This window comes from Euprymna scolopes, chromosome 11, assembly GCF_053919585.1.
Source record: "Euprymna scolopes isolate OS-2025 chromosome 11, ASM5391958v1, whole genome shotgun sequence".
In the NCBI taxonomy this organism is placed as follows: Eukaryota; Metazoa; Mollusca; class Cephalopoda; order Sepiida; family Sepiolidae; genus Euprymna; species Euprymna scolopes.
Genome location: NC_136492.1, coordinates 117807134 through 117825379, shown reverse-complemented (window position 1 = coordinate 117825379; position 18246 = coordinate 117807134). Strand labels below are relative to the sequence as shown.

General features: G+C 32.9%; 1 long non-coding RNA gene across 1 annotated transcript in view; it reads left to right on the top strand.

The window, feature by feature from the left end:
* Positions 1-18014, top strand: part of LOC145288083 (uncharacterized) — a 531533-nt gene extending 513519 nt beyond the window's left edge. Inside the window, exon 3 of the long non-coding RNA XR_013869260.1 lies at positions 16727-18014. This is a non-coding gene — a long non-coding RNA (uncharacterized LOC145288083). The remainder of the gene's footprint in view (positions 1-16726) is intronic.
* Positions 18015-18246: the final 232 nt, after the last annotated feature.

Sequence of the window (18246 nt, the reverse complement as noted above, 5' to 3'; positions counted from 1 at the left end):
ATCCACAACAACAACCCAAAATGACAAAGCATATACCAGCATCTTTAAAATAATAACTAATTCACAGATTCCTTTACAAGCACATTTTCATTAATACAAAGTTCCTATTGGTCTTGTCTTCTTATTAGATGATAGTTTAATTTCACTATAACGCATAGTTCTATTTGTGTATATTGTCTACATTGTGCATAATTGCATGCCATTTGGAGCTGCATTAAGTATACTTAAATGCGATTTCTCTGTATATGTACATTGTGTGTACAAAACGATCTCTACATATTACACTGGCAATGTTTTATTTACAGGCATAAAACTTGATATATGTGGTATACGGACCTCTAAAATACTATCGATTTGGTTTTACACCAGAAATATAACTGCTAAGAGATCAAAATGAAAAACTGGAATTTAATATTATGAGTATGCTCTACGCATGGCACACACGCATTTAGAGATTTACGTGCGTTAATTTATTAATTGTTGATATCCATGTGTCGCTTATTCAGATAATAGCGGATATCACTATGTTTTTCTATCGATTCTAGCTGATGGAATGTTTTATTTAAGAGTAATTTTCGACTGGACACGCTGATTTAAAATAAAGTCATCAAAATGTTAAAATTAATTATATTTACAAAACAACAAAAACAGTCTCTTACTGATTAAATCTAAAACGTAATGCGCGAAATAATTTTCTGTCAACGCAAACAATGAGACATCGTTCCTTCTGTTTACACGCTCTTATAAACACTTCTCTAATTGCATTTTCAGAAAAAAAAATAATATTGCGTTTCAGACGTGATTTCACACACAATAGCAGATACGCACACATATGTATATATTAAACAAACTCAAGTTTACTAATTGAATAATTCTATATAATCCTCTATTATATACGGTAAAATATATGTTTTCTAACTTGTATCACTTGTCGAATAATAAGTTGTTGTAAATTCGAATTTACAGAGTTTTAATTGGGTCTAGATTTCTATTATAGGTTATTGTTTACCCGACTAGGATAATAAGATCATATATCAAGGGTTTGATCTCCCTTCTGTCGAAGAATTTCTAGAAGCACTAGTTGTAATGCGCATGAAGAAATAGTACGTGGGTATAGAGGTCACTGGTTAAGTAAGAAAATTTGTAGAACCTGACGATCCTTCCATTATGCAGTCAGGCATAACTTGAAGATATTTATGGAGGGGGCATTATTGGTGTGGGAACTTAGCCTGTTTCAAACAATGAAAGTTCCCTATGATGCGTGTTGTCCAGGATTGTGGTCATGAATGCATATTTATATTGCTGTACTGCTGTGTGATCTTGATTTGGTGATTGCTCTATGATTCTTCTCTGTTTGATGACCCAATGCTTGGTGGGGTTTTTCTTTCTTGCCTTAAGAAGCTTGATCTGCAAGTTTTTTTTAGAGGAGTGGGTCTGTTGGTTTTTAGTAAGGTCAGGTCTTATGTAGACTCTGCTATAAATCTCGTTGGCAATACATTGGCCTAGAGTAATATTTGCTTATTTTCACGAAGAAACTCAGGCTCACCTTTTATTAGTCTTTTCCCCCTGCTGAGAGGTCCTATGTGGGTATCCTTGCTTTTCATCACTATCAGTTTGAATTCTTTCGTAATCATTTCCTCGACAGCTCGGATGCCCCCCTCGTGTGTGTCTGATTCCAGAAAGTAAAAAAAAAGCATTAGGTTAAGCTTGCTTTCTAATATGTCTTCGAACTTCTGTATTTTCCTAAGAATTTGGAACGCTGGCTGGCACGTGTTTTCATTAGAGCTAGTTAGAATAATAAAAGTAATACAAATGTTAACCTTTACAAGGAAATAACTTTATTTGCCTTTTTAAATTTTGGAGTGAGTACACCTCTTGTTAATAATGTTCACCGGCAACACACGTCTCGTTAGTTTCGGGGCTAAGAGTATGCGACCTACTTGCCTGTCATGCTGGCTAGGGATTGGGGAAAGAAAGAGATAGATAGATAGATAGATAGATAGAGAAAGAAAGAGAGAAAGAGAGAGAAAGAGAGAGGCGAAAATGATGAGGGACTCTGGATAGCAGTTCCCGGTTTGTGTCCGGTTTATGAAACAAGAGAAAGAGAGAGGATGAGAAACTATTATTTCTTGGGAAATGGTATCATTTTCGTCCTAATTCTTGGCTTTTAAGGGTGACTCACGTCAGTCCTACAATGTTCCCTTACCAATTCACGGAGTGATTTTTTAATGTTTAATGATAAATGTATTAATTATCTTTATTACCGTGTGACTCTCCCACCCGAAGTTCCTTTATTTTATTTTCCTGCACTTTTTCAGGAGGTAAATTATCAGGTTTTTTATTTGTATTTATAGCTGCATTTTAGTGCATATTTGTTTGTTTTCAATATAAGGTTTCAAACGGTCTATTTAAACCTGTGAATGCGTGTTTGGGTTAGGTTCTATTAAGAAATATTTTGTGTGCTCGTTCGAGTACCATGTAAGCATCTGAATAGGGTGCTCTTGGCAGTTTTCGAACGCGGTCTATCGTAACTCAAACTTTATTACAGGTTTGAAGTTGATCTGGAACATATGATTTTCTTGTTGATGTTCCTCTGTTTTAAAAGTGTGTCAGATAAAATTTTGTCATAGTTTTATGCAGTTGTCTTGTAAAATTCTGTGTATCCGTTTCTGCAGTTTCTGTACTAATCATTAGTTGTGGTAATAACATTCGTGCGCCTGTGACCGCATAAAAAGGGGAAAAATTGGAGCAGTTGGGTATACATCGAATTCTAAGTAGGACTATTGGTAGAGCTGAAATCCAAGATTCTTTTTGGGCCATTATAGCCGCTTGAATAGTTCTGTGGTCTCTTTCTATGAGTCCGTTGCATTGCGAATGATAGGTCGTCGTTCGTAGACTATAAAATGTAATAATTTTATAGTTCAAGAAATAGTTCGCCTTAATATGATGTGTCTTTGTCTGCTATGACATGGAGCGGAATACCAAAGCGAGTAATCCACATGTTTACAAAAGCTTCTTCTACAGTTTTGTGCTGTGATATCTGCTACAGATTGTGCTTGTCGAATGGTTTGATCTATACTTGTAAACATATACTGACATGGATTGATGTAAGTATTGTTGGGGCGTTTTGCTAGGGAAAGTGGTCGAATTATATCAATGTATACAGTATGGAATCTTAATGATTGTTTTTCCAACGTTTGAATTGGTGATTTGGTATGTCTGTATATTTTTGCTTTTTGACAAGATGTGAATGATGCACTTAATTCTTTGATTGTTTTATCCATATGACGCCAGTAAAATCTAGTCTTAATTATTTTCATAGATGATTTTATTCCAGGATGTGATACTGAATCTAAGCTGTCGAAGATAGGTTTTCGTACTGTGCATGGTACAAAAGGTCTAGGGTAAGATGCTGATGTATCACATAACAGAAATTGATCTTTTCCAGATAATGTGGATTTCTTTAAATATGGAAAGGGCTGTATTTCGGTGCCTAATCTCTGTGCGTCTGCCAGTGCTGAGAGGTCGTACACATCTATTTGTACAGCAAATGTTGGGCAAGATAGACAATCTGAAACAATATTTTGGTTAGCCCTCACATGAGCTATGTCTGAAATTAATAATGAAATAATTGCTAGCTGTCTTTGTTGTCTATCTGATTTTGAAGATTTTATACCTTGGAATGCACCACATGTTGGCTTGTGATCTGTCAGAATTAACACTTCGCGACTTTCTATGTGGTGGCGAAAATGTAATACCGGTAAATATGCTGCTAAAACTTCACGGTCGAAAGTGGAATATCTCCTCTGTGTTGTCGTCAGTTTCTTTGTGGAAAATCCTATTCCTGTTGGAGTTTCATTTATGACATACTGTAAGGCAGCGCCTACAGCATATTTTCTGCTGACCAGTTGATAATGTGTACAAGTTGGTTGAGGATTGTGTAATTCTGTTAGCTCACCAAGTATATTTACAATGTCAGAAAAGGATTGTTTTTCTAAAGTATTCAAGGTGGTGAATCTTTTAGGTGTTAGTCTCATTCTTTCAGATAGGGGTAAAACTAACTTCGCAAATCCTGGTATTAATTTTCTGTACAATCCTACCCTACCGAGAAATCTGCGTAAGCTTTTATCATCTTTAAGACACGGAAAAAGATTCTATTTCTTTGATCTTATTATAAGTTGGCTTGATTCCCTTTGAATTAATTCTGAAGCCTAGGAAGTCTAATGATGTTACATTGTAAATAGATTTCGATAATGATATCCTTAGGTGATTTTCTTGTAAACTTCGAAAAACTGTGTCTATATCTCTCTCGTACGTTTGCTAGTCGTCGGTGAAGATATATATATATATATATATATATATATATGATGATTGCAACGTCTTGTCAGACGAGTGCCACTCCCTTAGACATTTAAAATCCATGAGCCCAAATGCCTGAGGGAGTATCTATACAAACATAATGTTACAGAGTCTTAGATTTGTACGACGGCTAAGTCTCTTTCTCTGTTCAAAATGTTGAGATCCAGCAACAAGCAAGAGCAAGATAGCCAGCAACAAATTAAACTGCAGCCCAGCTTAATGCGGGTAATGGTCTTCCGCTTTATGGTTTTTTAAATCAGAGATTTGCTTCTCCTAGAAAGATTGCCTTCACCACGGCTTACGGGAGCCCTCTCCACCCCAATACACATATATACACACACACACACACAAATATATATATATATATATATATATATATATATATATATATATATATATATATATATATATATATATATATATATATAAGGACGCAGTCGATATCCCGAAAAATCCTGTCCATGTATCTTTGAAAAGTTACTGAAGAAATTGTTAATCCAAACGTCATAGGTTCATACTGAAAAAGTCACATCGGTGGAATAACAATGGTTTTGAGAATATCATCGGGGTGCATCTTGGTTTTATGATACGCTGAAATTGAATCAATTTTTGAAAATCACTGTTTGTTATCGAGTTTAGTTGTAAATGAGTTTATGTTAGGGATAGGGTATCTATCACTTTTAATGATACTGTTTAGGGCGCGGTAGTCTCCGCAACAACAATATCCTCCACTCTGTTTAGGTACCAGATGTAGTTGGCTTGACCGCTCGCTGTCTGAAGGTGTTATAATGCTTTCATTTATAAGTCCTTTAAATTCCTCTTCCGTCGCCGTTAGTTTTTCAGCAGACAGTTGTCTGGATGTGGCAAAAACTGGTGAGTGGCCACCTGTGTTTATTCTGTGATAAATAGCGCAGTAGTTGTTTTTGTTAGCATGTGGAGAAATGATTTCTGCGTTTGAATGGGTAGTTCTACTTTATTTATTTCCACATTTATTGTAGCTGTCGTGTTTTACATTAATTTCTTACTAGTAGCTGTTACTGGGTCGTAAATTGTTGTTTTTACAGTCAATTGGAAGGCCAAATTTATTTAAGAAGTTAAGTCCGAGGAGTGGGTTGATGATATTTGAGAGTCGATATCCCGAAAAATTGATGATATTTGAGACTACAAACTAATTTCCAGGTTTGCTTAGCATTTTATTCCCTCTTCATTAGCAGTTAGTGAGTGATACTAGTATTGAGATACTCAAACAGTATCTACTATGAATTTTAATACCGTCGGTCCTAATCGTGCATTAATCTGTAGAAGTGGGGGAACTCAAGGGGGCGGACATGGTTTGCGTTACTAGTTTTCCGAGTCAGTTGGAGTTGTCGTGGGTGGACGCAATCTTAGTAATAATTTTATGTTCTGCTTCTTCGGCAATTTACACCAGGGTTTGCAAGTTCTAGTTAACAAAGTAGAGGTGTGCTCTACACATTACTTTTGTGCAGGAAAGTAAGGTTTAATGCCGATCGGTATATAAACGTTGCTTTTGGAATGGAAGTGTTGTTTTTTAATCGACACATTTTCCGCGTTTCAAATATGCAAATGCAAATCCTTTACATTTTTTCATAAGACAATTTCAGACGCCAAAACCAAGGCAAAATCATTAATAGCAAAAAAGAAACCCGCATTTGGGCTTGGCAATCTATGAGATAAAAAGAAACAACATTCCACTAATCACCGTTATGTTACTATGCAAATGTTATGTAAAGAATAATATCGGTATTTCATTAGTTAACAGATTTTAATAAGCAGGAATACTTTTTAAAATTAAAAAAATATAAACATTATTTAATGATAAACATTTTGTTTATTTTAAACAATATATACATCACATTTTTAAATTTGGAACAATATAAATAGAACTTTTTTAATTGTAAACAATAGAAACTTTTGATTTTTAACAATATAAATAGAAGCTTTTATAACTTTATACATTATAAATGTTTTTATTTTGAATTTTTGGTGTACCTAAACAATTCTCGTCATTTATCAACTACTAGCATGGATGCCCGCCGTTGCCCAGGTGGTTGGAGGTGTGTGTTAAAAAAATAGTGGTAGTAGTCAGGCCGGCTCTAACGCATGCCGCGCACGAGGAAGGGAACGTGACAAAAATGTGCCGGCTTTGCTGTTGCACCCATCACCAAACCGAAAGTAGTAAAGGTTAAAATTAAGGCTAGTCAATCGAAAAGAGGGGATGATTTTCGAAAATATCGGCGAAAAAAGCGACCCCTTCTTGTAGAAAAGGATCTAGTTGAGAGTGAAGGCATTTATGTTTTTAACCAAATTCTCCATATATGTCGTCCGAAGGGTCTATCTTCAAAGCGATACTTATCAGACATACATACATACATACATACATACATACATGCATACATTTATAAAAACGGGTGAGACTTATATAATATATTTCTTACGATTATTATTGATTATTATCAACACTTTGAGAGATTATGTAGATTTAATGATTACACTTTGAACAAAATATTTGTTGGTAAATGTTACCTTAGACTATAATAGTATTTTTTATATGAAAAGGGAATACCCCCTTAAACTATTCGCAATAAACAGGCATTAACATAATCCAAACGATAAATTTGCAGCAGATTTAAATGTCATATTCGTTTTTAGCAGACCCCCTCCCAAGAAAAAGCGACCAACGCTGAAATAAGAACGTTATTATTTAAAAACCTATTTGAACATGTAGAGGGAGAGGGCCCTGTAATTACGTTCACCTGACAATTTAATAAAAAAAAAGGATATCGTAAAACTTAAATTTAATTTGAAAATACTGTTTAAAAATAGCGCGGCCCTCAAATGCAAAAACGTCTTACAAAGTCGTAAATAAATAAATAAATATGGATAATATTTCACAAAAATCTTATGAATTTTCCTACTGTGTGTGTGTATGTGTGTATTTGTGTGTGACGTGGTTTATCTCAGCCTACAGGCAACACACCCAGGCAAGTTAGGTACCGAAGCTTATGACCCAGCGGATGTTAGTGATATTTATATCCATGTTTGGAGTGTGGAAATGCAAAATAAATGCAAAACAAAAATGCCATAAAAACAACGTTTTATTTACTGGATATTTCTCCGGTACAAGGACTCAAGTTTGCCCAGCTGGTCAAATTTGGGTTCCTTTAGTTGGAAAAAGACGAAACAGGAAAAATTGTAAAGAGTTTCTGTTTGTTCCGGTGCACCATTAATTTTAAACAATATAAACAGAATTTATTTTTAAACAAATATTATTCATGAATGCTTTTGATTATAGAACTTCCCCCAATGTACGGTTTTAGCGTCCCAAAATTTAAAAGAAATCATTGCAAGTTGAAATCGTGATCAAACAAAAAGCAGAACAAATCTTTTTTCTAATGTAAAAGAAAAGAAAAGAAAACAAACCAAAAGCAATTACCATTCAATGGAAGTGAATGTTAGAAAGTCATGTTAACGTGCTTATAATTATAATAGCGATGCAAATATATATATATATATATGTATATATATATATGTATATATATATATTATCATAGGTATTTCATACAACATCTCTCGTCATTTGTATTTTCTAGCGCACTTCATCCTCGTTTAATTGCTTTCCGTACTTTTATCCGTTACACTATATTTGGTGGTGGTCATCAGCTTCTTTTTATTTTGTATTATATTATTATGTAGTTCCATTAATACATCGCTTACACTATAATAAAATTATTATTATTATTATTATTATTAATATTATTAATAATAATAATAATAATAATAATAATAATAATAATAATAGGTTGGAAGGACCAGTGGTCGCTTCTGTGTGAAATCAATGTTAAACGGATGCTGCGATAATGCAAATTAATTTGTAAAGAAATCTTGAGGAATTTTTGCAACACAGTCACCAGGAAAAAAACAAATTGTGCTCAAAATATTTTCGATGATGGGATATTTTAAAACCCTTATTGAGCACATACTACTACTACTACTACTACTACTACTAATAATAATAATAATAATAATACTTATTATTATTATTATTAGTAGTAGTAGTAGTGGTATAACTGGTATCTACTAAAGTCGGTAATTAACTCCTTTTTCTCACTAAATATACCAAGACTTTTACATCAACCTCGTCGTTGTCAAACTTTAAGCGAATTATTCTATCTCTGATCTTTACAAAGACCTTTTCTTACATCCACTGCGAGCCATTCAATCGCTTCTGTAATCTTTATCATTCTCTTTCCCCTGAATCTTCTTTTTTCTCTCTGTCTCTTTCTCCTCCTCTTCTTCGCCATCCAGTTCAGCGATACCCACCATGATTTATATTTCCAACCTGACAATAACAAATCCTTATAACTAGATGTCAATTTCAATTATTCTCACTTCAGCGGTTATCTCCCTTTTTGAAAAAAATCACCCGTATCTCTACATTACATGTTATCCTTTACCGTTGTTATCAAACCTTCAGGACGTCTTCCATTTGCCAAAATGTCTTCTCTCTGTCTATAACTGTGTCTATCTTTCGTGTAATTACTCTTTTATCCTCACTCTCTACACCCTCTCTATTTAATTAGCTACGCGTTTATGTTCGCGCCGTTTGTATCTGATTAATTAAGCACTGACCCCATGATTCCTCTTCAACACCAATCTATATCAAACTATTTTTAACTGAATCCAGCCATAAAACATTCACATATACATTTTTGATATCTGTAATATTTTATATTTTAAACTGTTAAAAAAAGAGAAATTATTATATTTTTATTTTCATTCTTGTTCATTTAAAAACGATTATCGTATCCTTTTGTTTCTGTTCTGTCGCCTTTCCAGCATAATCTTCTTCCATCTCTTATTTCTAATCTCTGAACATGGCTGCCCTGTCGCTCGTGCTCTATAATCTGCATATCACCTTCCTTTGTATCAAGAAGGCTCAACTTATTTAGATCTTCATTCTATGGTAAAATCCGCCCAGAGGCTTGAAACCCCTTTTGGCTGTATTTCACGCTGATAATGTCAAAGTTTCAAATCACATCTCACCCCATGTGCGCTGATTAGTAACACATTCTTTTACTGTTGAAAGCAAAGGCGAAATAGTGTGATTGTGACTAATTAGAATTAAGTTTAAGTTCAGATGCAAGTTTATAAAATATTAGAATAACAAGGAAAATTAACTAAAAGTGAAACCCAATGATTTTCATTTCAATTTTAAATACCGAAACGCAAATTAGAAAACTAATTACCCTAAAAATAATTATTTATAACTAATAATTATTTAGTCCCTTTAAGAAGTAAATTCTTAAATATTAAGCACTGTTTAGGCAATTAAAGGTTTCTCAGCTGGCATTGTTGCGAGATAGATAATTCATGTCGTTAGGTGATTATATATCATCTGAATTCACGTTCAGCTTTATTAATGTTTAAAATTGTTTATGGTATTCTAGGAGTTTAGGTCCTTATTGTCGGAGCTAAACGTGGCTTTGTTCCGGGTTCGACAAGCTGAAATCGTTACTTCCTGCACTGATGATAGCGTAAGGTCGAAATTCTAGTTTCTGTAGGTATGACCGGATTATTATAATTCATAATTATATATATATACATGTATATATATAAATGTTTATATATATATATATATATATGTGTATATATACATATATATATGTGTGTGTGTGTGTGTGTGTGTGTGTGTGTACACAAGTTTTAAAATTTCTTCATAGCTAGCAGTTCAGTCCAGTTTTGCTCGTGCCCTCTGTACTGTTCATAATTTTATGTGCATGAGTATACATATATATATATATATATATATATATATATATATATTAAAAGGTTTGACTCATTTCCACGTAATCTACATCTAAAATGCAAGTGTTTAGACCCAAAATTTGCGGAGGAGTTTGGGTGTCTATCTGATACGCAACAGATACCGCACCTAAACTGCGCAAGCAAGTTTGGTGCCAAGGTGGAAAATCCTGCGGTGATGGAGTGAGACTACGCCAACACCGTGGGATAAAGCACTGACGCCCCAACTAGTCATTGTTAGGACTGACGGACTTCTTGATGACGACGACGACGACGACGACAGGGTATATGACCTTTTATTCGATTTCGAAGAACCCGGATTAACACTACTAATATTGTTATGTTAAAACTTACATTTTTGTTAATTTCATGAATACGAACTTTTACTCAAAAGGGGTGAAGCCACCCAATATAAGGAGCTAATAAATAAGAAAACTGAGTGCGTTAAAGACTAAACCTTAGTGTGTAAAATGTTAAAATTTTAGGTAGGAGCAAAACAAGCAGAAGGAATCAAATTCCCCAAGCTTTATGCTCTTAAAAAGAAAACAGAGTATGAAGTTGTATTACGATACACCGTAAGGCGAAACACGAATTAGTGGAGACTACTAGATTAACTAATCGGACGATCTAGAATATTGAAGCATACTATAGGTAAGACCATTCTGAAAACACCCACCTCACTAGTATTTATAGAAAAGACTGAGACTAGCAACATCACGTCTATGAGAGAGATTCCCAATAACAAGAAAAGATGGAGAGCAATGGCCGATAGTAATCTCAGCGAAGTAAACAGTCGCCCTATCGTGTCCGCTACTACACCTTTTTTTTCTGGATTAGGTTTCCTAGCCTTTTAAGGAAAACTGCAAGGCAGCAGTAGGATTTGAAATCAGTTCCCATCTCTTAGCCTTTTGCTGTGATAAGGCTCACAGGACAGTGATGCTTGATTTTGGGGTTGGTTACCCTAGTCTTCTCCAAAACAGGGGAACCCACAAGACAGTGGGGTAGGGGTTGGTATTTGGCAGGACATGTCCACACATAGGTGGGCCATACTTCACTACCTCTTGGGCCCCATACTACTCCGAGATCTCCTACAAGTTTAGTCTGGTGCCGCAAGGCATCCAGTTACCCTGTGTGGCGAACGTGGAGGCACTGTAGGAGTCTTGATTATGGAGAGGCTATGTGCTAGCAGGGGAGAATTATGATGGAGAGGCTTTGTACTGGTAGGGAGGACTTGTGCATAGTTGTTCCTTTTTTACCACGAGGTTAGCCAGCGATGTTAGGGGGAAGCGAGAAGGCGTGAAAGTATGAATTTAGCACTAACTTATTCCTAACACACTAGACGCATCACATCCCCCTGCCAGATTAAACACCCAAACGCACACACTCCTGTTGTACCCGACCCATAAAGTATTGTTTTTTTATTATTCAAATTTTCGGTCAGGTGTCGATATACTATGAACTCTTTTATGATTCCAGTTCAGATGCAAGTTTCATATACTTTGAACTCTATAATGTTTTAAGTTCAGATCCAAGTTTGTAAAACACTAGAATAAACGGAAATAAACTAAAAGTGAAACCCAATGATTTTTTTTATTTTAATTTCAAATACCAAAACGCAAATTAAAACACTAATTACTCTAAAATTAATTGACTTATGATTAGTTCATCTCTTTAAGAAGTACATTTGTAAATGTTGAGCGCAGACATTAAAAGTCGGTAAGCTGACATTACTTCGAGATAGCGAATTCCTGTTGTTCGAGCATTATAGATGATCTGACTTTCAGCTTTATTAATGTTAAAATTTATTTTCATGCAGAAGCGGTTGATGATATTCTAGGAGTTCAGGTCCTCACTTGCGGAGACAAGCGTTGCAAGGTTCCGTTTTTCCAACCCGCGTCAACTGGTACTTCCTTACAATCTAGCTGAAGACTAAAAGCTGTTAATAGTATTTTATTATAATTGTTTTAATTTTGTTAAGTTTGTTTTATGAATACAAAAGCTAGATGTCACATTTCTGTAAGGTAACATCACATCCCACCTTAATTTGAAAAAGTATCCCACATATTTAATAAATGAGAGTTGATTAAAGCTGAATCCGAAGTAACAAAGTCTCTTTGAATTCGTACTATTTTAATGATTATGAAGCCGAATGGCACAATGAAGTATACCATTTAACGAACATGTCATATGTGTTATCTCATGACCGACAGGAATTATTAACCAGCACTCATAATTCTGTATACATTAAATAATAGTGTCTGTAGGTAAAAGTGAATAATTATAATTTAATAAATATTACTGTCTACGGAGGTATAACTAAGGCAATCAACTAGCGGCTGTGCAATGTTCACAGCATTCGATCGTGTGAACACTATAATTTACGGAATGGACTAGCATAAATTCGGCGTGTAATAGTTCTTAATTTTCTTTATTCCTATATTATTGTTTAGTAACCCCCAAGTAGGGGCTCGGCAAATGGAGCAAAAGGTGAATTCGTAGCTGTGTTCGAATCTCATACTCAACACCAATGATTGTGTAAGTATAAAACACTAGAATTTGAAGGTAAAAATGAATAATTATTATTTAATTATATATATATATATATATATATATATATATATATATATATATATATATATATATTAAGTAATGTGATTTATAATTTAAAAGTTTTAAAATTTTTAAAATTTAAAAATCAAAATTTAATTAAATTAAAAATCAGTTTCATAAGAAGGAACAACAACAAAGTCAATTATCTGTACGATCGTTTCGGAAATCCGTGCTTTTTATTTGTGGTATACATGAAGTCACGTAGAATAATTATACATAGTTTTTTTGGTAAGCACGGTCTCCTCATCAGCAAATTTAGGAGGATTTTTATTGAATTGAAAAGACACCAATCTTAAGTCGAGCAACATAATCCACGAGGAAAGGAGAACATGAGTGGGGACTCATGTTCTCCTTTCCTCGTGGATTATGTTGCTCGACTTAAGATTTTCTTGCAAGACGTGTTCAAGATTCATCTGCCTTACTTTTAATGCTAGGTTTATTTTTGGTGTCTTTTCAATTCAATAAAAATCCTCCTAAATTTGCTGATGAGGAGACCGTGCTTACCAAAAAAACTATGTATAATTATTCTACGTGACTTCATGTATACCACAAATAAAAAGCACGGATTTCCGAAACGATCGTACAGATAATTGACTTTGTTGTTGTTCCTTCTTATGAAACTGATTTTTAATTTAATTAAATTTTGATTTTTAAATTTTAAAAATTTTAAAACTTTTAAATTATAAATCACATTACTTAATATTGAATTAGCTCTAGGACATTTAACTATCGAGCTTATTATATATCTAAATTACAACGAGCATTTCCTGTATTTTAATTAAACTAGTAATTTCACTATTACATTAAAATACACTTAGCTCTTTAGACTATTATTCTAATCTCCTTTAAATTATATATATATATATATATATATATATATATATATATGGAGTCTATCTATGTGTGCGTAATGTACTTGTACTTCGCCCGGGCATACATTATCTTCACATGCACATACATATGCACATACATATGCACATACAAAATGAAATCCTCCAATTACTATGCCCAAAAATAATTATGAAATATTTGATATTTGCGCCGATTTAAAAGAAATTGTCAAAACCACGAATATACTGTCATGAAGAAAATAATTATGTAATCCTGTAGATCTAAAACATTTTTAAAAACATGCAAATTGTACCATCTTATTAATTAATACGTTAAAGACGTAATATTTATTCTATCCAAATAACATTAAGTTCATTATTTTTGCAGTTAGATGAATACAAGCTACTTCTTTTAAAAACATTTAAGTCTTCACAATATATAAATAACAGGTTTATAACGTTCATTTTATTGTCACCAACAATATTGAAGACAAGTTTTTACATAAGAGCGGTAAAGTCATCGTGAAATTTCCATGGTGTATTTTAATAATATGGATGCGCCGAGATTTCGAACTATTCTGCAAACAAATTAAAATTATATAGATATTATTGTTTACAAGGGAGTCACAACTTATCAAGGCCTGGATGCCACTCGAGGATAATGGCTAAGGAGTGTACAGTAGTCAATGGGAAATGTCGTAGTAATACTTAGTAGTGAAAATTTTGTAAAGTGGATTACTCAAGCGGATGACTCATCAAGAACTTGTTCACATTAGAGCTGAAGACGACCATATTGTAATCAGTTAGAAGGCAGTAAAACTGAAAAGAGTTTCACATGCGTGCGGTTCTAAGAAAAAAAGTTTGTTCAAGGAATCTACGTTTAGGTTTAGGCACATATATAGAGTGGGAAATATTATTGATAGTGTTTTCAGTTTAATTTAAATTTAGCTTTTATTTGAGAATATTGTGTTGAATATCATGTTAAAAAGAAAAGAAATATATTAAAACATGACATGCCTGAACCCAAGAAATAGAATATTCCACTGAACATTAAAATAATATATGTTATAGATCTAGTGGTTATAAAACATGTTTATTTTCTTAAGGTTTCACTAATAATTTTCTTTTTCAAGTAATGCTGAATATTGTTGGCGTAAAACATTTGTAATAATCACTGTATTTATTTTATTAAACGTGCCAAAATTTACTCAAAATAATGCACGCTTTTTTGTGTAGAAAATTTTTAGAAATTTGCATATCGTCTATATAAGTACAGGTTTGTTGAGTCTCTAACCTCTCACGACCATGTATTATTTAGCTTGAAATTGAATGACCGTATGATATTTACGTATTACAGAATGAGAAATAGCAATTATATTTAATTCGCATGAATAAACAGCATTGAATGTCGGACAATTTGTGAGAAAATTATTGTGATAAAAATATTGCACAATTTATTTTGCACAATTATCAAACATGTAGAACATATATTTTTCACTGAGCTCAATTAATAAAATTAAATATTATACAGTTTTATTGAATTTACGCCTTACGTTTATATTATATTATTTTCCAGGTTTTAATCTTAGATTCAATTGAATTAAACAAAAGCAATAAAATATTCGGACTAAAAATGACAAAAATCCAAGGAACAACGTCAAATCAATTCGAATTTAAAATCGACATTTTAAAAGAAATAACTCCACGTCGAGGATAATTTTACTTTTCGAAATGTTGACTGTATTTCTTAATATAACTTGTCTTCCCGCTCGACCCCTGCAGATACTGCAACAAAAGACCATATGTAAGGGCAACTCAACATATAACTCCATAAACATGGTAAATTTGGGAAAATGAGTTAAAAATAAAAAATAACTATACCACATACTGTTAAAAACCCACCGAATAGATGCCAGCGTATGTCACAGTAACAGATATTGCTCTAGTTTCTAACAGTATTTTGTATATTTTTTTATTTTTAACTCATTTTTCCAAACGTACCGTGATCAGCAGAGAGTTCGGCGCCATTTTTAATTTTACGACACATTGCTAAACATTGTATGTTTGTCGAACTGAATAAACATTACATTAAATAAAAACACTAAAAAAATATCCAGTTGGTTAGAAAAGTAACTTATCTTGCCTTTGATAACGTTTAGTTGTTATACATTTGTTTTTCGACAACATTTTTGAATCTATGTATACTATAAAACAAACCCAAAATAAGTTTTATCGAACCCCTCCTACCCCCCCCCCAAAAAAAAAACATTTTTTTTACTTATGCTGTATTGCTTAAGTGTAACAACAATTGTTAGTTTAAATAACAACGCTAATGTGTACCACAGTTCTAATAAAGGAAAACCATTCATACAAACATCTCGGAAAAAGTGTACTTTAATGTTTGTAAAAATAAGTTGTATAAAAAAAACATTTTTTACTGATGCTTTTTTTCTTAAATCTATCAATTTTTGGTTTACGCTTTTAACGATTGTTTAAAAAAGTGTTTTTATACGAACGTGTAGTCAGAATCGTTATTTTTCGTCATTTCTCAAAAAGGTATAATTTTATAGTAAAGACCGACACAATGAATCTAAATTAAAAAAAAAAGGATTTTTTTTGTATACTTATCGATAAAACAGATAATGAAATATTGTAATTCGGAAGTCATCAACTCGTGAACCGCTCATTTCTACCGGAAATAAAATGGCGAAAATAGTTCCGCATTACGAAAAATATGTTTTATTTTATTTAATATTAATTTCTGTATCACTATTTTAACGATTAAAAAAGTGTGTTATAGTCGGAATCGTTATTTTTCGCCATCTTTTCACCGACGAATAAAAGTTGTTTTTTTTAATAAGATAATGCTTACTTTTTACTATTTAAAACACAGCTACATGAAAAATATTCACTGTTATAAAATTTCACAGAAAACGGGATTGTAAATTTCTAGTTTATTGATTTTGAATAAACGAGACGTTTTATTTTTATATATATGGATTATTCATCTAATATCTTTTCTAAATATTTTAGCATTAAAAAGAAGCTTTTACCTTGTTTCCATGTATTCTCATATTAATAATTGTTTTTTCTTCTCATTTCAGATCCACTCGGTGAGTAAAACGTTTATGATAAATCCGATATAATCATAGAATATTCCAATGAATTTAGCAAGGTATAATTATATATGGATAGTAAATTATCTCCACTAACTTTGTGTAATTACGATTACATCAAAAGATGAACTCTTTTTAATAGAATTGGGTTTGTATTTTACATAGTGACAATCGTCAAAAGTTAATGCCATTCAATAATCAAATTTGAGAGACCAGCGTCTTAGTTCATCCTTCATTATATCTTCCACTTTATGTTATAAAACCGGGGTTAAGCTGTTGTGACATTGGCACTGATGTAAAAAAAGGTAAGTAGATATATGAAAAACAATATTCTCTCATACAAATAGTAAACACATTGCTTCTATATTTATGACGATAACATATATTAGTAAACGGAGTTAAAAAATGGAACTGTTTACTTGAAAAAATATTCTATTGATTCCTCTGCTTTTTTGTGAGTGAGATAAAATGATACTAATATTGATCATTCAGCAACAATAGCACGAGTTTTTGTTTGCTTATGCAAACTATAACTAGAAATGTGGTTATCAGTCCATTCGAATTACATCTTTCATATATTGAATGAGTACGATTCCATTCATATCTAATTATATTGATTTTCTGTTCAACGAAACGTCGCTAATTATATCATGGCTATTACTTTATTCAGTGCAAACCTCTTGCAGTTGTGATTTAAAACACGTTACATCTCGATTACATTGTAAATCTTGAGGAAAATTCATTACTTTCATTAACTGCTAGGAATGTCTTCCAATGCATACCTAAAATGAAAGTCTTTACATTTAATGTTACTAAAACCGCCAGAATATGGTTTAGTTCTTCTTTCGATGCAAAACGGTGACTAGTCTTTGCACAATCCTCTTCATCTATGAGGGCCAAGTAGATGTAGGATAGGGTACAGCTGTTTTATCTGGGGAAGTTCCGCTTTGGACAATCTTTCGTGCCTTGACAGTGTACAAATCCACTTGGTAACCTAGGAAGAACTGCTCTGTTTCTGCCCTACAGCCTTTTCCATAACGAAGAGAAGTTACTATCTTCTATGTATTGTATATAATATGATAGCTTCACATGAACAGTAACTTGTATAATGTATTTCAGGAGGTCATTTACAGAACTAGCAAAACTAGGTAAATCTGAACCTCAGATGCTTTAGACGAAGTCAAGTTCGCCAACTTAATGAAAGGGGCAGACATTTTGATAAGTAACATACGATGAAAGTTCGGGATAACTCTTAACTAATTCATACCAAAAGAAATCAAGTCACACGATACATAATATCAGAACCCCAAGAGTACAGAATGAAGGGGACTAATCCAGTTGAAGTTACAATTAAAATATATACCGAACTATTCTTTTTAAACTCTGTTATATTTTACCTTTGATGTGATACTCGGTAATCCTTCACAAAGATTACTACACATAAGCTTGAATAAAATGAAATAGTTTTAGTGTTTATGTATTTCTTACATTTCTGAATGATTTAGTAT